At 39.9% G+C, this 26,507-nt stretch overlaps 1 pseudogene; it reads left to right on the top strand.

Moving 5' to 3' along the window:
- The first annotated feature begins 3,513 nt into the window (after positions 1–3,513).
- Positions 3,514–26,055, top strand: LOC142833284 (cytochrome P450 2J4-like; annotated as a pseudogene).
- The last annotated feature ends 452 nt before the right edge of the window (positions 26,056–26,507 follow it).

The following is a 26,507-nucleotide window of genomic DNA, read 5'->3' as shown; positions in this document are numbered from 1 at the left end:
TGTTCATAGCAGCATTGTTTGTGATAGCCAGAACCTGGAAACAACCTAGATGCCCTTCAATGGAAGAATGGATGAAGAAAGTATGGAATTTATACATATTAGAGTACTACTCAGCAATAAAAAACAAGGACTTCATGAATTTTGCATACAAATGGATGGAAATAGAAAACACTATCCTGAGTGAGGTAAGCCAGACCCAAAAAGAGGAACATGGGATGTACTCACTCATATTTGGTTTCTAGCCATAAACCAAGGACATTGAGCTTATAATTAGTGATCCTAGAGAAGCTAAATAAGGAGAACCCAAAGAAAAACATATAGGCATCCTCCTGAATATTAACCTTCAGCAAGCGATGAAAGGAGACAGAGACAGAGACCCAAATTGGAGCACAGGACTGAAATCTCAAGGTCCAAATCAGGAGCAGAAGGAGAGAGAGCACGAGCATGGAACTCAGGACCGCGAGGGGTGCACCCACACACTGAGACAATGGGGATGTTCTATTGGGAACTCACCAAGGCCAGCTGGCCTGGGTCTGGAAAAGCCTGGGATAAAACCAGACTCTCTGAACATAGCGGACAATGAGGACTACTGAGAACTCAAGAACAATGGCAATGGGTTTCTGATCCTACTGCACGCACTGGCTTGGTGGGAGCCTAGGCAGTTTGGATGCTCAACTTACTAGACCTGGATGGAGGTGGGGGTTCCTTGGACTTCCCACAGGACAGGGAACCCTGATTGCTTTTCGGGCTGGGGGGAGACTTAATTGGGGGAGGGGGAGGGAAATGGGAGGCGGTGGCGGGGAAGAGACAGAAATCTTTAATAAATAAATAAATAAATAAATAAAATAAATTCCTCTGCTGAGAGTTCTCTATTTAGGAATGTACTCCATTTTATTATTGGATTATTTGTTCTTTTGATGACCAATTTCTTGAGTTCTTTGTATATTTTGGAGATCAGACCTCTGTCTGATGTGGGGTTAGTGAAGATCTTTTCCCATTCTGTAGGCTGTCTTTTTGTCTTGTTGACCATGTCCTTTGCTTTACTGAAGCTTTTCAGTTTCAGGAGGTACCATTTATTAATTGTTTCTCTTAGTTTCTGTGCCGCTGGGGTTATATTTAGGAAGTGGTCTCCTGTACCAATACGTTCAAGTGTATTTCCTACTTTCTCTTCTATAAGGTTCAGCGTGGCTGGCTTTATGTTGAGGTCTTTGATCCATTTGGACCTACCTGAGTTTTGTGCATGGTGATTGATATGGGTCAATTTTCATTCTTCTACATGTTGATATCCAGTTATGCCAGAACCATTTGTTCTTTTTTTTTACATTTGATAATTTTTGCTTCATTGTCAAAAATCGGGTGTCCGAAGGTGTATGGATTAATATCTGGGTCCTCAATTCAGTTCCAATGGTCCTCCTATCTGTTCTTATGCCAATACCAGGATATTTTCAGTACTGTAGTTTTGTAGCAGAGTTTGAAGTCAGGGATTGTGATGCCTCCAGAGTTCTTTTATTGTACAGGATTGTTTTTGTTATCCTGGGATTCCAGAAGTAATATTTTAAATCACAAAGTGTACCCCATTTTCTTAAGATCACAAGGTCACATGGTTCAGGGCGATATAAAAGCCAAACCAAGCACTATCCGACTCTGGAAAAGTAAACTTTCAGCGGCAGGGGCTCTTGGTCCTACAGATGCTTCATTTGGCTTTCCAGCTATAGCGACATCTTCTAAGAAAAGTGGTTGCATAAGGCATTGATTCCGCCAGTTCACAAATCCGGAAGCTTTGTGAGCAGGAAACAGGTGGCTTTATTTGGAGCATAGCTAAGGAAGGAAGTCGACCCCAGATCACAAAGGGCTAGGAATGCTGCACTAGCTTATTAATCCATGCCTTGCCCTGAAGTTATTTCAGATCGTGTGCTTTTCAATAAATACATTGGTATGGACATGGGCCGAGTCTTGCCAAACCCTAGATCTGGATCATAATGTTTGGAAGGAAATAGAAAAGCCTATTTTCAGTAAGGGTACCCTGCCCTCCCTTAGGATTGGATGGGGAGGGAGAGGGGAAAGCAGGAGAGAAATGGGAGGAGGGGAGGAAGTGGAAATTTTTGAATGGTATTATTTATAAAGCAATAAAAAATTAAGACTTGCTTGGTAGTTTCACATTGTTACCACAGGAGGGCGGTGTGAAGCCATCGCATCTCAGAGGATAAGCTCCAGCTCCGCTCAAAGTTTCAATCAGATTTTCTATGAATTTTACAAATCACTGCCTTTGGGTATTGCTCTGTGTTTTCCAAATGCATATATAGAAATAATAACAGTACTTTTCAAGTTTTAACTATGCCTTGCTGTTCTCCAGGTCGAATTCAAATGTGTTCTTTAAGTTTGCAACTACACAGGAGCCACTGACATTCTTTCCTTTTACAGAATTCAGCTCGTGATACAGTCTAACGTCATACCCTCTGTTGTACAGATAAGAAAAATAGTCCCCAAGAGGGGCCCTGGCCAGAATGAACGCAGTTGCGCAATAAAAAGGACTAGATAGCAGCATTAGCAGTCAAGGGACCACCTCGGTCCAGATTTTGTCTTTGCCATTAGATGGGCAGGGGCGAGAATACGAAAATAATTTTGACCTCATGCCTCAGTTTGCCTGTTTCAACTTCTTCACACCAAATTCATTTCTAAAAATTATTTTGAAACCTTCCAATGGCTTCCAGCAATGAATAAAAACCACATGTGTCAGATAGCATCACTGGAATTCTAAAAGATAAATTTTCATAGTTAGAAATTGTGCTGGTGCTATTGGCACTACAACGGACAATTTTTACTACTGTAAACTTTTCTATTTTTTTCTTATGAAGTCTAATCTTTTCAAAGCTTTGACAAAGACTTTCAGATTTTTGTTTTTGTGTTCGTGCTTCTGAGAGAGGGATTTTTTTTTTTTTTTATCTATGGGCTCAACCCGCAAAAATAACTCTTGAGCATTTAACTGCTTCTTTTTTTTTTAATTTTTATTTTTCGAGACAGGGTTTCTCCGTAGCTTTTTCTAATCACTGCTATTATCATCATGATCTAAGCCGACTGACTGCTTCCATGGTGAGCTCAGTTCCTACTGGGCATCAGAGAGAGATGATCCGGGATCTGGGCGTGGGCTGTGCTGAGTGAAACTGAAAACGGGAGGGGAGGTTTGTACAACTGACTGGAAAAACCCTGTTGAGAAGGTCTCTAAGCAAAGCCCCTAAGGACAACATATACTAAACCATACAGCCGTCCAGCTCTGCAGATGGAGAGAGGACTATAAGACAGGCATTTGCCTGCTGCCTTCACTGAGGGCAAGTGACTCTAGGCCAACTAACAGAAAACAGTGGTGGACAAGGTCTAGGGGATTCGAAAAGTCGGATTACAGGGGCCACACAGGACATGGTGAAAACTTTAAGTGAGCTGAGAAGCCAGTAGACAGTTGTTTGAGAAACTGCCTGGTATGATCTGATTTTGTTTGTAATGTGCTATCCAGCAAGAATGACCGCTCACAGCACAAGCACAGGGAAGAAAAGAGGCAAGGGCATTAGCAGTGGAGATGGTGAGAAGAGACTGGAAAACGGAGATGCATTTGGAGGGTAGATCCAGCTAGATGAATTCCACTTATAAGAATTACAAAAGCACACATAAGAAGTCTTAGGCTGGGCAGTCGTGACCCAGCCACAGAAGAAGCAGGATGTGACTGCCTCTCCGGGAAAAAAAAAAAAAAAAAAAAAAAAGGTTTTAATTTTGTAGCCTGTACTCTAGACAGTGAAGGAGAGCACCTACGGGCATCCAAGAACTACAATTCCCAGAAGGCATCAGTGCGGGGTCCTGGCCGGAAGCAGTCTCGATTTGAGCGCTGCTGGTCCGAGCTGAGCGGGTGGGGCGGGGGGGGGGGGGTCTCTGACGGCAGCGTTTGTGGCGTTCCCTAGCAAGGCAGTGATTTTTCCCGGGAATGGAGGCGGGGATGTGGCCACCCAGGCTTGGTGCGGCTGGATGAGAAGAAGACTGGAGCAGGTTCCCGGTTTCCAGTGTCTGGCTAGAAACATGCCTGACGCAACCTCAGTTTAAAAGTGGTGAGCTGCTGTTCATTAAAGGTGGGACCGCATTACTTACAAACTGCCCCTTTGAGTACCAGACTGTTTTATTCTGAACACAGTTACAGCCCGGGAGAGCATCTGTCTGCCTTTCATGGAGACAGAGCTGCACTGTGATGAGAAGACCATCATCATAGGCCACAGCTCCACGGCTATCGCAGCCATGAGGCATGCAGAGACACAGGAGGGGAAGGCTAGCCTGACCCCGGCTCAGAAAAGAAACAGCAAGTAGACCCAGATATCCTGAGTCTCATTCCAAATTATAACGCAGTAGCTTCTGCAAGGTGTGACCCACTCCTGACATCTTAGTACTTGGGAAACTGCAGAAGGTAGATCTGGAATTTGAGGCCTACCTAAGCTAAATATTTAGTAAAACCCTGTCTTAAAATAAAACAAACCCCCCCAAAAAACAAACCTAAACAAATTTTTATGAAACATATGAGAGACACCTTTTCTTTTTGAAGTAAAACTTTCTTTTACTGGGTTAAGAAAACATGATTAAAAGTCCAGAATGTTCTTAGAATTCAAAACTCTAGCTGCTGCTTCAATCTGGCTCAAGATAGCAAACTCAAATTTGGGTCTTCATCACTCAGATCCCTGACCCCACCCCAGATCCGTCTTACAAGCTGAGAGACCAGCAGCTAAAGATGCTGAGTCAGGAAACTGCAGGGGACAGATATCTGCTTTGCTTGCCACCTGTATACCAACTTAAGGAAGACTCACAGGATCAGGGCATTGGGAGTGCTGCAATACAGAAATGTCACAAGTGTTGGTGGCAGCTGGCAATTCTGTAATTGAAAGATTTGGGAAAGCTACAAGACAAAGACCAAGTTATCCATTTGCGAATTTAGTCAAAAACATTTTAGATTCTCTACAAATTACAGGCAGTGGTGGTGCATACTTTTAATCCCAGCACTTGGGAGGCAGAGGCAGGTGGATCTCTGTGAGTTCAAGGCCTGATCTACAGAGAAAGTTCTAGGACAGAGCTACACAGAGAAACCTTGTCTCAAAAAGGGGGGGGGGGAGAAAGAAAGAAAAAGCCTAAGATAACCAAAATGAACGTAATGCTAAAGGGTGGGAAACAAGGGAGCAATTTGTACTGTTAAGTTTTAAGTATCTTCCAAAAGAACTTTTCACAATGCAAGTTCAATTCTGTAAAGAGTTCAGCCTCTTAACTTCTACAGATCATTCAAGCATTCCAAGATTTTTCTTATATACTTTCACTAAAAATGAACTCTTTTAAAAATAATATACTTTATATTAACATATATTGGATTACAAGTTTCATTATGACATTTTCATTCATGTTTATGATCATAAACATAATATACTCATAGTCATATGTAAAAAAAATAAAACTTTTATTTCCCAGGGGGGAAAAAAGAAGTCTTAGGCTGAGAGCCAAAAGATTATCATTCCTGAAAATAAAACCTGGGAGAGGAGCAGACTCGGTTGTTAACTAACCAAGTTGTCAGAAGGACTTCTTATTGTCCATGCCAGAGGATTCCTAAGTTGATAATGAAAATCATAAACAAAGAAAATGTCCAGGAAACTTGGCCTGGTGGTACATAGCTGTAATTCCAACACTTAAGAGGCTGAGACAAGAGGATAGCCATAAGTTTCAAGTTGGCCTATTCTCCACAGCAAGTTCCAGGCTAGTCAGGGCTACATAACAAGACTGTGTCTCAAAAACATACAAAAGAATTTCCAAAAACAAAAAAAACTAAAACAAATGAAAATTGTGGAGTGAGACAGCGAACATTAAAATTCACGTACAAAAATAACTACACTTCTGTAATTTCAAAAAATACCAATAGTAACAACAATAAAACCAATGGAAAGCCCACATAGCCTCTGTCATAGATAAGCAGATAGATAGGTAGATTGATAAGTAGGCAGACAAATTGATTGATAGGTAGATGACAGACAGATCATAGATAAATGCTAAGTAGGTAGAAACAGGAAGAGAAAGAAGCTTCACATTTTGTAAGAAATACCAGCGGCTGTCCTTTTCTGAGGTGCTAGCTTCAGTACAGATGCAAACGTGCAGGAAGCAATAGAGCCCTGCACACCCCTCCTAACCTAGCCCCTCACTCACTCTGCTAAGTTATCCTCCCACACGCAAAGCAGAAGTTTAGACTAGAAAATTCCTACCAGCCAAGCTTGTCTATAAGGTCATGCGTCAGATAAACTTTACGATAAACCTAATGGAAGACGTGGAGGTGAACTCACCCGTGGTTTTAGTCAGGGTCAGAGAGGAAGGTAGGGATAAATGACGTGAGATTGCACCTTTCTGATTAGTCAAGCAATGAGGAAAGGGAGGAAATGCCGTGAGTCTAGGACTATAAAGATTGCTCTTTACAATCAGTGCCCTGCTATCTTGAGCCAACACTGGTCTTTACAAAGTCATAAAATAAAGTGTCTGGCTTTCACTACACCGAGTCTCTGGAACTCTTATTATAAAGGAAGGATCTTTGTTTCCCACAATTTCTGGAAAGGGGAACATTTAAAACCAGTGTGTAGAAACCGGTTAGGTAGATAACGGGGGGGGGGGTGAAGTTTTATCTTTACCTACTTCTTACAACAAAAGTATCAGATGATCAAACACAATGTAAAAGTGGATCCAGGAAATAAGTCTTCAATGTGGGAGAATTGCATTGTACTTTTGAAATGGGAATATTATGTCTAAGCATGGCATAAGTCTTTGAAAACAGATTGAGAATTTTGACATTATATACACACACATATACCACACACACATACATCACACACATACCACACACCATACACAAAGTAAACACAATATACATACCACACACACATACACACCATACACATAACACACATAAACACACCACACACATACACAACACACAATACCACACACCACACACATACACACCATACATACACCACACACATATACACTACACACACACCACATACATACACACCACACACCACACACATACATACCACATAACACCACACACATAGCACACACACCACACACACACTACATACCACACACAATACATACACCACACACACACACACACAGACTTCTTTGCAATAACAATACTGCATGCAAAATGACCAGGAGAATTGTTTAAGAAATATTCACAACACATAATAACTGATAAAGGCCTAGTTCCTTAGAAATATGTCAATATGTATTTCTGCTTTGTTAATACACCATGATCAAGGTAACTTAGAAAACGTGTATTTGTCTTGAACTTTCAGTGATGGGTCCATGCCCATCATAGCAGGGAGCATGGCACGTGTGGGCAAGGTTGACACTGGATCAGTAGCTGAGAGCTTCCATCCTGATACACAGACACAAGGAGACTCCGAGAAAAGCTAACTGAAATTCTCGTGGACTTTTGAAACTTCAAGCCCACTGACAGTGACACACCTTCTTCAATGTCACTACCCCTTCTAATCCTGCCCCAAAAGTTCCACTAAGCATCAACTACATGAGCCTTAGGAGGCCATTCTCCTGAAAACCATCATATAGTTCAGATCAACAAGAAAAGGATCTGTTACACCAAAGAAAACAATTGGAGAGACGATTTGGTTTTTAAATCAATGATAAATAAGTAAATGCAAGAAGCTTTTTAAAATGAGTGGCAACACTATAGAGTTTTAAAATAACACAATTAAAAAGATAACAAAAATTAGAGACAATGCAATCATTTTTGTCTTATTCACTTAAGAAGTAGTCACAAATTCTGAATATCATTGTACATGGTGTCAGGGACTCTAGCCTGGGGATCAGGTTATATTTATCAATATTTAACTATATATGTTCTTTCACCTAGTTGTTCTACTTTCATAAATTTGTCCTAAAGATGTAAATAAGAATTTTACAATAAATTTTAGATACAAACACTATTGTAGTTTATATCTATAATATTTCCCCAAAGCTCATTCCTCTACAGAAGGCTTTATCCCCAACTGATGTCACTATTAGAAGGTAGTGGATTCTTTGGAAGGTTCAGCCTTGTTGAAGGAGGAACAAAGCCAAGCTTGGAGGCAGAGCCTGTAGGGAGTGATTTTCTTGTGTGCCATCATCTGCCCTGCTCTGATGTGGCAGGTTACAGCTTGGTACTTTACTGGGTGGCCAGGAAGGTTTCATTATACAAGGGAGCTATTGCTCTCCTTAACAACCACCAAAGGCAAGTGCTTTACTCCGTGATGAGGGTGCACTAACCACTATGATACTATGCTTTATCTTAGTTCCAGAGCAAAAATGGAAAGTAACAGTTAACAGCTAACCACACTCTCGGAGTGTGTTTATGTCCTCTGACTTGAAGCTGCCCATCTCCTGAACTTTATTCCAATGACATGGAGCAGACTAGCTTACTTACTCTGCCTTTTCCAGGTGAATATACCACATTTCCCTTGTTCCTTCTCATTCCTTTGGAGTCAACTAGCATCTCTGAAACCTTAACATTCAAATAAGAAATGCACTTCCAGCTCAGAAAGACTTATCTTGACCACCAGACCTCTAGAGGTCAAGAGTAGCATTTGTTTGTCAAACCTTGCTTTACTTTTCTCAGTAATACTTGGGGTTATTTATTTTTTCAGGTCTCATGTATTGGTTTATTATGAGCTGCCTTCAATCTGGACATACATACATAAGGGTAAGATAGCCGTACCCTTAATAAGGCCACAATAAATGTCTGTGAGAGAGGAAGAAAACATTCTTATCAGCAACAATAAACCCGTTTATGGTCTTGCCACTGACACAGAACTAGGGCAAAGTTAAACTGGCTTACACACTGGGTCACAGCGACTATCATTGCATTACAGTAAACATTGCTCTATCAACCCCTGTATGGAGTTGAATTATTAAGTTCTTTAATTTCTTACCTTTATTTGTACAAACACTGAGGTAAAATGCTTCAACACCTGCTGTTAGTCTTCCCAGTAACCTGGTTCCTATATTCTCCCTTCTATTTCCATAGCTCTTATTAGCTGTAAGCTAGGATGTGTGCATAACAATATATGTAGTTACATATAAGTATGCATGTGTATACATATGTAAGTTTATATATATGTGTGTGTGTGTGTGTGTTTCATATTAGTCTACATATATAACACACTTCATGTGCTCACATGGATATAAAATATATATATATACACGTTTGACCATTTAGTCTCTTCATTCATATCTTAACAGCATCCCAGCTTTATTTTGGAGAAGGTACATGCTTTCCATTGTGTAAACTTCTTAATGGGGCTAAAAACCCATCTGTGAAGGGTTCTTGTAACTGTCAACATAACAGAATTTAGGATTCCCCAGGAAGAGAATTTCAACAAAAGTGTGTCTGAATTAGTTTGACTTAGGGGGTGTCTTTGAGAGGTGGTCTTGATTATGCTAATTTCAGAGGGAAGATCTGGTGCTCGGGGAAGCACCATTCCCTAGGAAGGAGACTGTGAATGATGAAAGTGTGGGAAACACCAGCAGATTCACTGTTATCTGTGGATGCAACGTGACCAGTTGTTTCAATTTTCTGCTACCTTGACTTTCCAAAACTGATTGCCTGAACCCTGGAATTGTGAGTTTGATATAGATATGAATAATTTGCATTGATATGGATTTTGCTTTAGTGATTTAAATTTAAGGTCAATTTTGTTATATGTATATGTATTTCTGATATTGATTAAGGTATTGTGATTGTGTAGTTCATTTAAAAATGTAATGTATATAGGTTGTTAATAGATAATCATAATAGTCAAGTTTGTAGTCATGTTAAGATTTTCTAGATGTACTAGATATATTTTAGATAGGCATTCTTCATATCTTTCAAAGATTACAGAATATGGCATTTTAAATGTTTTAATAACTTAGGGTTTTTCGTGACAATGAGACACGTCTGCTCCTGGCAGCACCAATCTACTTTGAGAGGAAGATGGGCATCCTAGAGGCTCCTTACGGAGTTTGATAGCCATTTGGGCAAGAAACTGTTCTTGCCTGGACTATTGTATAAACTGGACACAGAAAACCCACAGAGAGAGGACTACTGAACTTGCCTAAAGGTGAGATGATTTTTCAGGGTTCCTGATTCATGAAGGAATCTGCAAGACATTCTGCAGGAAACAACAGATAGTGACTGAACTGACTTTGAATTTTCCTGCTTCATGGAAATGTCTGCTGGATACCATGGGCCTGAAGGCTGAAGATGGATGCCCCAATGGTACAGAGGAACTTTGGATGACTGTCCAGGCAGCGAGATGTCTCTGTCATTTCTAGAGTTTGAAAGTTGCTTATTTCTTGTTTGCTTAGGTAATATTGTATCTTTCTGGAGTCTTCAATGGAGTTGAAGAATAGTTAGTTATAGTTATAGTTTTCCTTAGTTAAGATAAAGATAAAATAGATGTAAATATTGTAATTTTTACTTGATAACCGTTTTGTTATATGTAATTTTGCTATGTTAAAGTTAAAGCCTTCCTTTTTTTTGTTTAAACAGAAAAAGGGGAAATGATGGAGGAAGGTCATTGGTTAAAAAATAAAGAAACTGCTTGGCTGGCCCTCATAGGTTAAAACATAGGTGGGAGGAGTAAGCAGAACAGAATGCTGGGAGGAAGAGGAAGTAAGCTCATAGGCCATGTTCCCCTCTCCTGGACAGACGCCATGCAGCAAGCTGCCAGGTCAGACATGCTGAATCTTTTCTGGTAAGACTGATTCTACACAGATTATTAGAGATAAGTTGATTGGGATATGAGAATTAGCCTGTAAGGGCTAGAGTTAATGGGCCAAGCAATGTTTAAAAGAATACAGTTTGTGTGTTGTTATTTTCGGGTAAAGCTAGCCGGTGGCGGGATGCAGCCCCACAGCTCCCATAACATGAGTTAGGTAAGCCCTTTTTTTCTTAATTTTCTTTTGCCCAGATAACTTATGACGATCATAAGAAACAAAACTAAGACATCATTTAAGTCTTCTAGCAGAGGACCAAACATATGACCTATCTAGGTTAGCAAGAAGTTTCCTCCTCTCCTCGATGTCAACCTCTGATACCTAGAAACATTGTCTGCCTTGGACTCCCAGTGGCCACAGAGAGCTGGGACCCAGGGAGACAATTTTCACTGTCCTTCCTGTCCTCCAGTGTGATCTCTCCTGTCTTGCCCCCAGCCCTGTAGCAACCTGCTTGCCGGTGCTTTTCCTCCCACCCTATCTTCTTTCTTTGGGGAATCTGCCATCCCTTTGTTCTTTGGTTCAAATTCAGCTTTACTCATTCCTGGAGACACTGTCAGCTCCCTTCTAGCCCATTCCTAATTGTGCCAGTCTCTAATACCTAGACACATCATCTACCTGAGATTCCTAGTGGCCACACCAGGCGGGGACTCAGGTGATTGTCACTCTCTTTCCTCTTCTCCATTATGATCTCTCCTGTCCCACCAAGTCCTGTAGCATCATGTTGAAAGGTTCCACTCCTGCCACTTCAGTTCCGTGCACTAGAGACTCCAACTCTTAGTGTAGATCCTGGGCTCCATTAGCACTTTCATCCTTGTATCTCCAAGCATAGTCTTTGTCTCACCAAAACCTATTCGTAGGTGTGCCTCTTCCCAGCACACCTCACACTTCCTAGGGACAAATAATTTTCCACATAGAAGTAATAAGTTCATTTAATCCTTTCCCAAGCTCCCCATGCTCCCAATTTACTCAGGAGATCTTGTCTTTTTCTACTTCCCATGTAGATTATTAGATCCATGTATGTCTCTCCTAGGGTCCTCATTGTTGTCTAGGTTCTCTGGAATTGACTTGTGGGTGGTTTTCTTTGCTTTATGTTTAAAAACCACTTATGAGTGAGTACATGTGATAATTGTCTTTCTGAGTCTGAGTTACCTCACTCAAAATGATGTTTTCTAGCTCCATCCACTTGCCTGCAAAATTCAAGATGTCGTTATTTTTTTTTGAGGGGAACAGAGAACAAGGTAGAGCTCAATAAAAAAAGAAATGAGAAAAAATATTTAAAAATGCTTTACATTTCATCAGAAAATAAGACTCACTTTGGAATATGATCAAAGTACAATGTACATAATTCTCAGAGATTTAATAAAAATAATTTTAAGATTAAAACAGAATCCATTTAATGACCACATTATTTTAATAAAAACACTGTCTTACTCATGTGGAAATTATATAATAGTTAAGGAGCAAGGTGCTATAGAATTACCTATAAACACACATGCTCCTGATGGTTTCTCTGAGGAAAATAAATCATGGAAGGGAAATAAGAAAGGGTGAAAAGACAACAGTAGCTTCAAGACCATCAGTATGAGAGTTCAAAGGAGGTGGCACTTAAGAGACACTTTGTGAAAGCAGGAGCAGGAGTCATATGAATTTCAGAGGAGAGCTTTCTGGCACAATGTGTTGTAAGCACAGAGGACACTGAATCATAGAGAATAACACTGGCAGAAAGAGGAAATGGGTACTCAAGGACCAGCTCAGCCTAAGCTACAGTGAAGAGCCACGGGACTTGGTGTGAGTATAAGGGAAATTCCATGGAGGATTGAGTCCAGGGCTTACTAAGTCATGTGTTTAAACTGTCAGATAATGTCTCTGGAAGCCCTGTAGATTCCAGACTGAACATGGACTTAAGACTAGAAAAACTACTGCATGCAATGTCAGCTTCCTGGTATGAGAGCTGGTGGCATGAACCAGGGAGCAATCAGATGGAAGAACAAGAAGAGATTTGAGACTCAGTATATTTTCCACAGTAGAATTAAAATGTTCACTGGAGAGCTGAGAGAAAAATAAAAACCCTCCATTTCTTCACTGTAAGAAAGCAAGAGGGAAAGACAAGACTGTCTTAATTAAAGCATGTCATAGTGTATCCATGGTTGTCTCATGTTCCCAATCAGCTCTACAATGAATTGTGGAGCTTTCCTGTGAATAAGAAATATCTTCTTGAACCACATCAAAACATTTTTAGATACTGGTAAGACTCAAAATTGTTTGTTTCTCATATTGTCAACAAACACCAGGCAGATTGGAATCCTGATGAGCTGAGAGAATTCATTGATGCTTTCCTAAAGGAAATGGGAAAGGTGAAGAAGATGCTGCCTGTATCATCTTCTTATGGAAAAATTAAAGGTTTAATAGTTTGATGCTAAAACAGGCTACCGCAAACTTGGTGGTTTAAAATAGCAGGTTTTTTTAAAGTTACAGTTCTACAAAACGAAAATACACAATAAGATTTCCTTATTTTCAGTGTACTAACTGTACACTGTGTATCTATGCTATCTAAATTAGAAGGCTCTCTGGGGTATCAATTTTGAGGGCTCCACAGCTTCTAGAAGATGTCGAAATGCCTATATGTGCAGGGTTTGGTACAGTTATTATTCTCTTCATGATTTATGTATCCTTTATAAGTACGCTCTGGAACTCAGGAAGCATTGACTGAGTTTCTGAATTGGATTGGTAAGAAGAAATATGTGTTGAACATGGCTATAAATTTGAAAGGGGAGGCAGCATATCTAAATCTGCTTGATGTAAATAAATAGTTCAAACTTCTAGAGTCTGACCCCAGGTCATTTATTTTAGCCATATTAAAACACAGCACACTTTTTAAAAAATAGTTTTCTGATAGCAATTGGCTGAGTCCTATGAACATAACAAATCTTCAGGCATGATTATAATGAAATTCCTTACAAAGTACACCTGGCTTCTTTCACAAAGATGGGCACTGTTGACTCAGAGAGTGCTCAAGGTTTAGGATCTAGGGAGGACTGTGGTAAGCATAATTACTGTAGAAATCAGGTTTGGCTTGGTCCAAGATAACATAGGAGGCAGATGAACTTAAAAGCAATGCTTATGATTTAGGGGAAAATGGTTCGAGATAAACAAAACATTAATTTGAAAGGATTTGGGTGAAGCCTAGCCCTACAGATGGTAAAGAATCAACCACTTTGCAAACTGCATCCATTACCAGCATTCTTGGAGGAAGACAAATAAGCATCTCCTTGCTTGGAGGAGACAAGTATACGATTTTAATTTTCCTGGCTTCTCCAGTGCTTATCTGTGCACAAGGACCTTTTGCTCACTGCAGCTAAACTTGTAGGTGCTTCCTCAAACTCCATGCTAGGACTGATTTCTCTTTTCAACTTTCCATCTCTCTTACTCTGATCCTAGGACCCTTCTTCTACATTCTTTTGATGACATTGGGGCTACTTGGTTAAATTAGATCTTCTAATTTCAAAATCTTTTTATTAATCACATCTACAAAACATCTCTTTTGACAAATTAGGTAATGTGCACGTGTTCTAGGGATATGTACATAAGTGTTTAAATTTTATTTATTTAGTCTTATTTCATCTACCTGAGATGGATAAACATAGTGCCAGTATTTTATTTTTGTTGAGTGGCAACAACTCAAGAAATAGGCATGGGTTCATGGGTTGAATGGTATTTGGCTTACATCCCTGAAAATGTCAAAATATTTCCTTTACATTCTGCATCTCCTTTCCCTTATCCATATCTGAAGAACTGTGAAAAGGGCAAAAGTAGCAATTAACCTGGAGAACTGCATTTTATTTCAAATCATACCCACTTCAGAACACAAGAAACATTGAACTGCATGCTAGAATTTTACCCTTCCTGTCTAGATGAGAATTTATCCTCCATCTTTTTTCCTTATCACCACCGTCCATCCTTCTAGACAGGACTCAGTAACATTGCCAAATTGGATGTAGTTTTGCATTCAGAGGGCTAAAGATACCATTGCACCAACATTGTCATCTGTGACTCATGAAGTTTGGACACCTCTTCTTGCAGTGGGCAGAGAGTGAACATCTTGTACCTTATATTTTACTTTACTGGAATAGTAAACATTAAGCACATTGTCTTCCCATGGGAGATGGTGCTGGTAGTATTGTGTTCAGGTATAGGCTATTAACATGAGAAATAATATTGACAAATTGAAGTTTCCAGAGGCGGGGTAAAGATAATGGGATCTGATAAGAAATAAATTTTGGAAAAAGAGGTTTCAACTGTAAAAGTTATAAAAGTTAGTTATCAATGGCTTTGTCTCACACTGTGGAATTACATTATTATTTTGGGCATTCAGAAAATAGTTTGATTGTTAACTATTCACTATGTGGTTTTTAAACTTCGCAAAATTAAAAAAAATGTCCTCTCAAGGAATGTGTCTTATTTCAACTTTATAAAACATGCAATGGAATAAAGGAAATCTAAAGTGACTTAGGTCACACAGCTAATATGTGATACCATTGATATTTGTCTTAGTTGGGGATTTTACTTTTGTGAAGAGACACCATGACAATAACAACTCTTATAAAGAAAAAACATCTAATTGTGAGTGGTTTGCTTATGACTTCAGAGGTTCAGTTTCAGTCTAAAATCATCATGATGGAGTGCACTGTGACCTGCAGGCAGACATGGTGCAGAGTAGCTGAGAGTCCTATATCTTGAAAGCAACAGGAAGTTGACTGACACACTGGGTGATATCCTGGCCATATGAAACCCTAAAGCCCATCCCCATGGTGTCACACTTCCTCCAACAAAGCCACACCTCCTAATAGTACCACTCCTGATGAGATTATGAGGGCCAATTATATTCAAATACCACAATATTGAATGTTAAGTCTGTTAAAGGCACATTCTCTTTACAGTCTAATGGCTTCTCAGAATTTGCAAGCATGAGAGTGTGGTTCCATTAACCTGAGTGAAAGACGTTTTCTGTTAGCACTTGGGAAAGGGCATTTGTGATACCTCGGCTTACTTGTCAAGTCTTAGAGAGGACCATTTTCCTGTGGTTGTTTCCCTACAGTTCACTTCCTAGGGTAATGACTTTGTGTTTAGAGGCAAAAAAAAACCCCTCTAGATAAATGAATATGTATTTTCCAGCAGCCAGTGAAGACTACAAGTTTCATTGAAGAAAACCTCATCTGCAGAACTCTGGACCTCTTCTTTGCTGGAACAGAGACAACATCCACGACACTGCACTGGATTCTGCTGTACATGAATCTCTACCCAAAAGTCCAAGGTGAGCATGTGGTTTGCACGTGGACAAGGTAGAATGGTGTTTCTAGAATTTGTGTCTCAGAAAGGGCCAGAAGATGGCAATGGTGGAGTGGGAAAAGTTGGAAGAGCTATGATGCAGTGTGAACTTAGGGATAGACATGTCCTGAAGATGTTTGGTCAGCATCTTGATTGCCAGGGTACAGATATTAGAGACTGTTTCCCTAAGTAAAATCAGAGGTCAAGTGGCACAGCCAGGTGGTCTCAGGTAAGAGTGGCATTACCGCATGAGCATCCACTGATGTGATCCTTTATAACTATACACTGGCATTTTTCCATGGATACTGTAGAAACTCCAAAGTGTGCTATCTGACATCCTGTGCTGTCACTTCTCTGACTTCAAGCATCACCACCCTTTCATGAGCTCTTGTTCTGTTACATTTCTTCTCTTTTCACTGAACTTACTCTTGCCTCAAACTTAAAACATTTGTCTTCTCTCTACCAAGAATGCACTGTCTTAAGTTCTCCCCCATCTAGAAGAATCATCTCAGATAATACCTCCTTATGATGCTTCAGATTCCTCCAGGGATTTTCTGACTGGGACATTACTGTCATTCTCTTACTCCAGAGATGATGTGGAGGAAGCATATTTATCCTTCTGCTCACAGATAAAAAGCACCAGTAGTGCCAGTAATGTTAAACACAGTGTTGTCTCTACAAAAAGAGAGATATGCAACCTGTTTTCCACTCAAAATTTTGAAAGCAGACATAGTTTATATCCTAGTGACATTTGCCCTATCTGGGTGGCCAGGCTACACCCAATGCTTCCTTAGACATTTATCTTATACAGATTTTCTTAGAATCTGTCTTCATGGAAGATGTCACTTTACAAAGAGTTTTGAAGCAGTCGTGTCTTAAAGTTTTTATTATACACATACAGTTGAGTTTAATATCTCCAACAAACTTTTTCCAAATTGCACTCTACTTGAACATCCCTAAAAGAAACTAATCTAGGTCCATGTCTGGATGTTTGAACAAACACTAGCTGAATCATATTGAACCAAACTACTTTTTTTTTAATCTCCCACAAATCTGTACTCAGCTGGCCATGGTGTTTGCAGAGATCCGCCCCTCCCCAATGGCTGCCACTGCCAGTGCCTCGGTGTGCCTCTACTGTTAGCTTTGTACATTGATTTTTGTCTCTCTATTGATTGAGGGAGAGTGGTTCAGTCCATTTTTCCCCTCTTAGGTGTAGAAGATTTTAGTAGAAAAGGATAGTGTTAGAGCCCGTGGGCCCCAACTTAGATAACTATTTTCCCTAACTGGACTGGTACAAAGGTGCAAGGAATAACTAGACACAGCTTACATGGTCATCATGGAAGGGCATCTCAGAGTTCTCTTTTCCTCCCCGCATTTATTCTCCAAACAGCTTTTATACCAACACATAAATTGAGTGGGGAAAATACACCAGACCTGTCTCCTAGGTAACCAGGTGAATGGCGTTTTGTCATGTCTGCATCTACCTGTCTGCTGTATATGCTAGCTGTCACGTAGGCTTGAATCAGCATCTCTATAAGGCATCCTACAAATTACAAAGAAAGGAGCAACAACATCCTGACCATTTGTTAGGCAGAGACAGCCTGTCTGCAGGGCTACATGACCACCTCAGGTGGGGTGTATGACTTTAGAGCCTGGCTGCCAAACCATATAGAAATATGGGCCTACAAGATAGGAATACTTCCATTTCATGAAACATCTTATGTTCTAAATTGTAATGAAGTATTCATTAATGTCCCATAATACCTATTTAGTAATTTTAGAAAAAAACACTGGATGAAACGACAAGATGAAATACAGAATTTAATAGATGCTCCTATTTTCTCCAAGAAAAAGTACAGACAAAGATTGATGGAGTGATTGGCTATGAGAGGCAGGCAAGCTTGGCTGACCAAGAGTTCATGCCCTACTTTAATCCATGAGGTACAGAGAATGGGCAACATCATACCCTTAATGTTCCCAGGGAAGTGAAAGTGGACACCAAGTTGACTGAATTCCATCGGCTGAAGGTAACTCCCAACCTCAGGTACATAAGTCCATGTTGGATATCAACTACCATACCAAACCTTTAAAGGTGGTAGGTATTCATGTCCTAAGAAGTTATTTTAATGGAGAAGTGGACATGTGGTAAAGCACTCCATGTATCTAAATAGATATTCACACATATTGTTGACTGTGGTGTTGGGGTTTGGATCAAACATGTTTAGGCAAAATCTAGCTGCATTTCCCTTGGATAATCTCATCTTCCTGTGTTACTGTGAGCATGTAGGTGGCATACATAACTTTCCATCAGACTTTATCTACTTGGGCAGATCTCAGGACTAGGAACCTGCATGCTGAGTTTAGGAAATTCTTTACAATCCTCAAAAGATCACATATTAAGATATAAAACACATTTGAGGCACATGGATCAACACCAAGGGTAACATCTCTAACAGTGTCCCCATGGACATATTTCCAGCTTTTGCTTACAACCCCAAAGTATCTCAAAGAAAGACATCCCATAGTGAAATATCAGTTTAAAGAATGGGAGGGACGCGAACAATATTTATGAGGCAATCGTGACGTTCTGCAAACATTTATCTCTTCCAAAATATCATCCTAATTTTTTAGAGTAATCGTCTTCCATTTGCTAGATTGGAAAGTTAAGTCTCAGGGAAACTGAATTTACACAAAGCACTTTCTTCTACAAAGTGACAAGAGATAGGCTCCAGAACGAAGCCTGCCCTGAGGATTCATACTGGCCCAGGCTCCATCCACATGAGTTGCTGCATTTAAGATCTCATTTGCTTTTTACTCCATGAATCCCTGTCCAACTCCCTGTCTTCATAGACCTTATGCTGATCACATTACTACCCATCTCTGATGGCCACCAGCGTTCCCTCTCTATAATACACAACTGAAACTCCCTCCCACGCTGTCTGATGACCTGTCTCTGAGGATCTAGGTCAGTTATCTCAGACCCTTGAATATATTGTTCTTGGAGATGCTCTACAGCATCATATCCAGAAAAGCTCATCCACCCATCTCTACACAGCCATCTTATATTTAGAATCAGAGGGGCAGCCACTGTATTTACCATTCCCTTCGTCAGTGAAAATCTCGTGGCTGGAAATTGATTTCTCAATTACCCAGGTGTGTTTGCATTTTTTTCTTATTCATTTACTTAACCCTAGGCATCCAGTGAAATGCTTCCCACAGACTTTGAACATCAACTCTGACACCTGTCCTGGGTATTGAGAAATCTAAATAACTATGTGTAGTGAAGGTTATAAGCCATGGCCTTGCTAGCAGAAAGACCTGGTTCCAGTAACGACTCCACTTCCTGCAACTATGTGATCATATTATGTAGCCATAAAGAGTTTCAGTTTTTTGACTCAAACCTTTTCATAAGATCCAAGTAGAAATAAAATGAGATTAGGTGTGCAGGGTATTATACTCAGAATTAAAGATAATTTTTAGCTCAAGCCAATATTTATTAAATACCACCAAACCTTGACTTGGGGTTGGAGGGGACTAAGACCATGGAGTCGCTACTTGAAAGCCATGGGGACTGCCCAGAAGAAAGCCCTCTGCCTCTCTGTGGATGAAGGGAAGGTAGAGTGAGGAGCAGGACAACCGTGGTGTGCCATTGTATGAGTCTAGGAAAACAGATTAAATGTCACATTAAGTGAAAAATTGAAAAGGAGGTAAGAGAATCCAGAGAGATTTAAAGAATTTCCCAGAAGTCCTGGTGAAAGAACAGCATGGGGGAAAGGCTCATGACAGGGATCATACACATACCTGTCAAAGCAAGAGTTCTTTCTTATGCATCTGCACATCTTTGACTAACTGTGGTGTGACTCTGTGTTATGCCTCATTAACATTCTGTGGAAGAGAACAGAGAAGTAGAGGATTTACTAGCATGGACCTGACCTTTGTGAACGGCAAGGTTTCATATCTTCCTTTGCTTACAGGACCTTTCTGTAGACACATATCTTAACCTCTTCCAGTTAAGCAAATATATTCGTAACAAAGAGAAGTATTGACATGCTGATAAAATTTCCTATAAAGTAATTACAGTCCATGACGAAAAGCTGTATGTATAAAAGGGAAAGAATGGGTGCATAGTTCAAATGATAGTAGAGAAGTAGATTGGTGAGGGTGGAAAGTTCAGGACGTCAAGAGTCTCAGGCATAGGAGCTTGAGAACCACTTCCTTATCTATCTACCTGGGTATGCAGGCTGTATTTCAAGCTATGACACTTTGTTACCTTCTGTAGGGCACAGTGACCCTACACAATTTGACTACACTACACAGGGACCCCAAAGAGTGGCCCAATCCAGATGTTTTGAATCCAGAGCACTTTTTGTATCATGGGCAGTTTAAGAAGAGAGAATCTTTTCTGCTGTTCTCAATTAGTTGTGATTGGCAAGAGAGGGTTCAGAGCTCCTCCTTGGTCCTCCTCACTTTTCTCCCTGCAGTCCTCTGCTTCAGGTGTATAGTGTGCATGTGGCCCTGCCCGTGGCTCCATCCCACTGCCACTGTGAACAGGGACTGCTGCAGATCACCCTTATTTCTCTCTGGCTCTATTTTATACAACATGGGGGAAGAGACCCAAATATTGCCTTGTCTTCACAAAGAAATCTTGATACCTGCCATATTGCTAGAGTAATGAAGTGTTCATAACTATTTTAACAGGATGATCTACCTTTTACTCAGAAATAGAGCTGTATATTAATAAGGACATTGGATGAGGCTAGGGAGAATGGCTCCTTACTTAACACAATGAGAACACAATACAGCAATTTTAAACGGCACCTGCTGAACTGGATCAGGTTCTGCTCGACACACATTCCTTTAAAGGTCAACACTTATTATGAGTCTTATCTATACTTTTCAAATAGAATTAAGACATATTCATGGTAAAAACAGGAAAGGTCTCTTGTGGCATAAAACTTCGGATAAAATAGATACTATAAAGTCTAGGCATTCCTTCTGGACTTCCTTGTGCAAATAGTCTCAGATTTTGTATTATAGCACAGCGTTGTAACCACACAGTTCAGCTGAAACTCTTTCTGCTTGCTGCTTATGACATGAATTTCTGAGAAGCTTCCCCTGATGTTTGCTGCAATGGTGGTGAAAGGAATCTCAGATGCTCATGTCCCTAAATTTTTATTTACCTTCTAGATGGAGTAGTTTGCACATAAGTGCCTGCATATACCACAGCAATTGGTTGAGGTCAAATTACAACACACAAGATTAAATCATTTCTTTCCATCTTGTGGTTGCCACATATTGAACTTATGTTGCCACTCTCGGTGGCAATGCCTTTACCCACGGAACAATCTTGCTAGCTCCACTAGATGCCTTTAAGGTGAGAAAGAAGACTTTAGGACAAGAGAATATTAGACTACTTGTCTTCGGATCTTAAAAATTCCTTTTGTGTAGGTGCTTCTTTTTATCCTCATGTAAAAAGTTTTTTTTTTTGTCCATTTTCATTACTTTAAGAAAACAACCCAGTGATTCACTGGTGTCTTATTATTTGTCATATTATTCAGAATTTTGTTACGTCTTTTAATTACATATTTCATTAACAAGTGCATTGCCTCAGGTTGTTTTCTATTGCTCTGATAGAAACCATAACCTCAAGCAAATAGGGAATAAAGGGTCTCTTTCATTTTACATTACATACTCCTTCACACAGCAAGTCAGGGCAAGAACTCAAGGTAGGAACCTGGAGGCAGACACCATGTTCTTTACTGGCGTGTTCCCCATGGTTTTCTCAGCCAGCTTTCTTAAACATCCTGGTACTGCCTGCATAGAAGTTGGACTACTGTATTAATCTTTAATCAGAAAAAGATGCCTTATAGCCTTCCCTATAGGCAATCTTATGGAGACATTTCCTCAGTTGCCGTTCCCTATTTCCAGATGACTCAATTTTATATCAAGTTGAAAAAAAAAAACCACCAACAACAAAACACCACCAAACCAAAACTCATATGATTTTATGTAATCAAACTCATTCATTAATTGTTATAGAGAAAATGGAATGGTATCTTTTTTCATACTATAGGCAAACTCAAAATATTCTAAGAATATGTATTTTCATAACAGTGCTTAAAGCTAAGTTTTACACTTCTACTCTGGTTTTCTATTATAATCAGATTGCAATTCACCTCACCATTTAGGGTCATTTTCACTGAGTTTATATGTATGAGTTAGTGTCTTGCTGTATAACAAGCAGTCTGAAATATTATTATTCATAATTACTGTTTGCAGCATATAGGTTAACTCAGAGGTTCTTAAGTGTGTAGTGAGTGATCTAGGTGACTGACGGCCTATGAAAACTTCAAGCGAACAACAGTTTTCTCCTGACATTATCTCTCCCATCCATCAAACCAGCTGACTATACATATGGTAATGATAAAGTCCAAGAGAGAAAATATAATCACATATGTCTAGCCTGAAGTGCAGGCTAGACACTGTCACACAGAAAGTTCTATTGCATACTGATAGCCTAGCCACACAGCAGGTAAGCCCTAACTTAAGGGAAAGTAAATTACTAGTCTTTGATAGGAATGGCATCTCCCACTTTCTCTAGACTTGCAACAGGAAATCTCGCTGGAAGAATGAAGTACAGCTATCAGAATCTTTGCTCTTGACAAATATAAATAGATATGGATTTATTATCTCTTCTTTTTCAGGACAAACTGCAAAGTAATTCTTGAAAATTGCAGTCTTTATTTATAGCCCATAACAAAGGACAGATTATGGCAAATGAGACCTTCCTTCCACGTTAACAGATAAAATCATGGGCTTATAGAAGCTAGGCCTTGGAAGGTTAACAATAACCTGAGCTATTTCTTTCGTGTTAGTAGAAGAGCAATTTTGTGTTGTAAAGATGATTCAAGTATCGATTTAATCAGATCTTTCTATCATGCAGAAAAATACCTGCCATAAGGAGTTATAAGAACCAAAGAATTTTGGTTTCTATTATCTGAATAATTCATTAATTTATACAAAAATATTAACATGGAGTATGTCTTGACTCACCAATCACTCATTAGGTATATGCAACAGGCCTTGTCAAAAGGCCAGTTTGGTAGGAGTATCTTCTCAATTCAGATTCCCTCTTCCTAAATGACTCTAGCTGTACAAAACTGACATAAAACTAGACAGCATAGACTTGTAACAAAAAAAAAAACAATAGAAGTAGAGTTATGTTAACCATTCATGGAACACACAAATCATGGCAGCAACAGTATTATGACACATAGTTGTTGAAGAACTTTACCTCTAACAATGAATTTTATTTCTTCATCAATCTGTAGAAGATTGAGACCAAAATAGGAACATGAATTCATGGTTATTTTTATAATATTATTTAATATCACACTTAAAAAAACACAGGTGGAAAGCAGCTTTAGAGCTGACATAGCATAGTGCCTGCCATGATATTTAGGGCAAAGCACACAAGAACACTGAGTTCACACTGAAAGAAAATCACATACAAAATAAAGGGGGACTCAAGAAACTAAAGTCTGTCCTTCCTGGAGGACTGTGATTTTAACAACCTTCTGTGGAGTCTTCTTCCCCCAATTTATGATTGGTCAGTTGAGATGAATAAATTGAAGTTGACTTGCCCACAACTTTGGGTAGACATGTCTTGACCATCGAGGACTAATAAGAATGAAGAAGCATGGGTGCTACTGGTGGGACAAAGAGCCATTCAGGCCTTTATATAAAGCTTCTAGGCCTTTGTCTCAAGTCAGAAAGGTTCAGAAGAAGCCAAAAATGTGGCATCTTTATTATCCATTGTTTGTCCCTTTGTCTGTCTATCTGCCCAACTGCCTTTCTGACTGTCCGGCTGTCTGTTGGTTAGCCCATCTGTTTGTCTGACTGCCTGCCTTTTAGTCATGGATCTGTCTAACTTTTAGTCATTAATCCTCCCATCTCTGAGGTCACCATAGCTGCTCTTAGGGGTTTGTGCGCACAGACCACTCTAACCCTTTGACCTGACAAAAGTAGAAATGGAGAAAAGAGCTTTTGCAATTGGAGTAGCCTAGGAAGTCAGGATAAAATGTAAATGATGATGAAGATCCAGAGCATAACTCAATCATTTGATACTGGAGTATGCTATGTGGGTGAGGCAGCAACTGTGGAAGACAAAAATCAGGACAGTTAGTGCTATTATAACTCCTACTGTGAGTCTCATTAAGAAAGAGTTGGGGCAGTGTTGTCCTTATCAGAAGAACAGAATATGCAAGAATCCATCAGAAGAACCGTTAGCAAGCACAGTCATACACGTCGTCCAGATTGATTTCCATGGCATTATTGTCTGCTGCAAGTGCACAACATGGAGGAGGCCACTGCCCTGGATGAAAAATTTAAGAGGATTCTTCTCAGCCAACTTAAGAAGTTGTCATGTAGGTTTCTTCTATCATAACTTCACATAGAACATCCAGAGACAGGGGTAAGGATGAAACTCACTTAAAATTGTGATTAGAACCCAAAATCTTGCTGAGAAAGGTGAAATGTCATGGTTCACTGACTGGATCATCCACCAGATCCCAGAAGAAGACTAAGGTCAGAGAATGATCTTCTCTATATTTGCACTGACATGAATTTTGCTTGAGAGATAAGCGTGTAACTGGTGCAAAAGTATTATAATTAGAATTTTGCATTTGGGCTGTCTTAGCAGTCAAAAATGAGCCCATTATTTTCTCAGCTAGAAGTAGGTTGTTGATCTGATCCAAGGTCAATGATACCTGAGTGTCATTTCTTTTTATGAAGGAGAGGATCTTAGTGAGAAATAGTTGTCTAAATAGCATCCCATTTGGTTGAATATAATGTCCAAGGAGTCTGTGTGAGGATGAGTCAAAGACCTTACTCGACTGCTATTTAGTTTGAAGTCATGAAGGAAAAGTCTGTGCTGGCTCTGTTTTTAAACTGGACACTGGTTAGTGGAATCGCCATGGCCTCCCTGAACCAAAGGAAAAGCAAAACCCAACAGACAACAACAGCAACCAAATTAACAAAGCAGGCGACTCCTCACAAGTCAGGACATTTTGTTTCGTTCTTCCTTTAGAGTGCTGTAACAGACAGAACACTTGATTTTCAAGGGTCATCCTCCAATTTCTTTAAACTTTATGAGGTTTTGGGTGTATGGCAATCTGCATTATGATCAAGTAGGATCCTGTTGACAGGGACAGTTGCCTTTACCAGTGTCTAACTTCCTACAATAGATTTGTGACAGCCGCCTGCTGGAAAACCTGGGTCTGAAAATGATGGCCAACAACCAGAAATGTTAATAAGCATTTTCCCTCCTATAGTGAGATCAAGTTATAGGGGAGATTTACTTTGTCCCTGGCAAATGGCCATTAGCTCAGAGGAATTAAGAGGTTTGGTCCTCGATGTTTATAAGTCCTCTTCTTTTTCCCCAAGGAATATTGAAGTCTTTGCCTCCTGGTAGAAAGACATTTGTACTCTGTATTCTGCCTCTCTGCAGATCAAATATTCCCCAGTGTGTGTGGAGGCAACTGAGTGGTGATTTCAGAGAAATTGTAGAGCCAATTTGTCACATCTCTAATAGGGCATAAAAGGAATGGCATAGAATTCTTGGGGTAGAGTTGTTCCCAATCCCACCTGCATTCTCTAGCCTGTCTGGAGGACTATATGTCAGTGGGGACTAACTAGTGTGGTCTCTTCTGGACCACAGAAAGGCCAGGCAGATAATGACACTTCTATACTCACCCATGGCTCAGTCCCTGAAATGTCCTGATTTCTTCTTTTTAGTTCCAATTATAGGACCACTCTGAAGAAAGGGTGACCATCAATGTCACCATCATAAGTAAAAAGGAAGAGGGCAGTGGGCGTAGAAGAAAAATAACCTTTACTTTAGGCACACTTCACTGATACACTTACTTGTTTGTATTTCATTATGGGCTGAAAAGCATTGGTAATTTTGCTGCGGAAATATGGTCTAATGTTTCAGTGATGTTGTTAACTGGGTTTTGAAAGCTTTTAGACTGAGTCATCGCTGGACTTCCATTTCTACCTTCCCACACACTGCTCTTACCAAGAACTACCTGCCCATGAAGGCAATTTGCAATTTATGACCTCCAGATTCTGTGCTCTGAGGAATCAAAGCAGATGGCAGACATAAATGAGCAGCTAAATGTAAATGTAAAGCGTCAACTCAGGACTTGAAGGAGGTACTTGAGATATTAGTCCTTGGAGCTGCTAATAACAGCTGAGACAATAACAGGTCTTCTGTTTTGGTCTCACAGGAAAGCAAGCCAGGTCTGAGCTGTTCATTTTCTTCACTGCTCTTTTGCAAAATTTTACCTTCAAGCCCCCAGTCAATG

Source organism: Microtus pennsylvanicus, chromosome 13 (genome assembly GCF_037038515.1).
Source record: "Microtus pennsylvanicus isolate mMicPen1 chromosome 13, mMicPen1.hap1, whole genome shotgun sequence".
In the NCBI taxonomy this organism is placed as follows: Eukaryota; Metazoa; Chordata; class Mammalia; order Rodentia; family Cricetidae; genus Microtus; species Microtus pennsylvanicus.
This window is presented reverse-complemented; position numbering and strand designations above follow the sequence as displayed.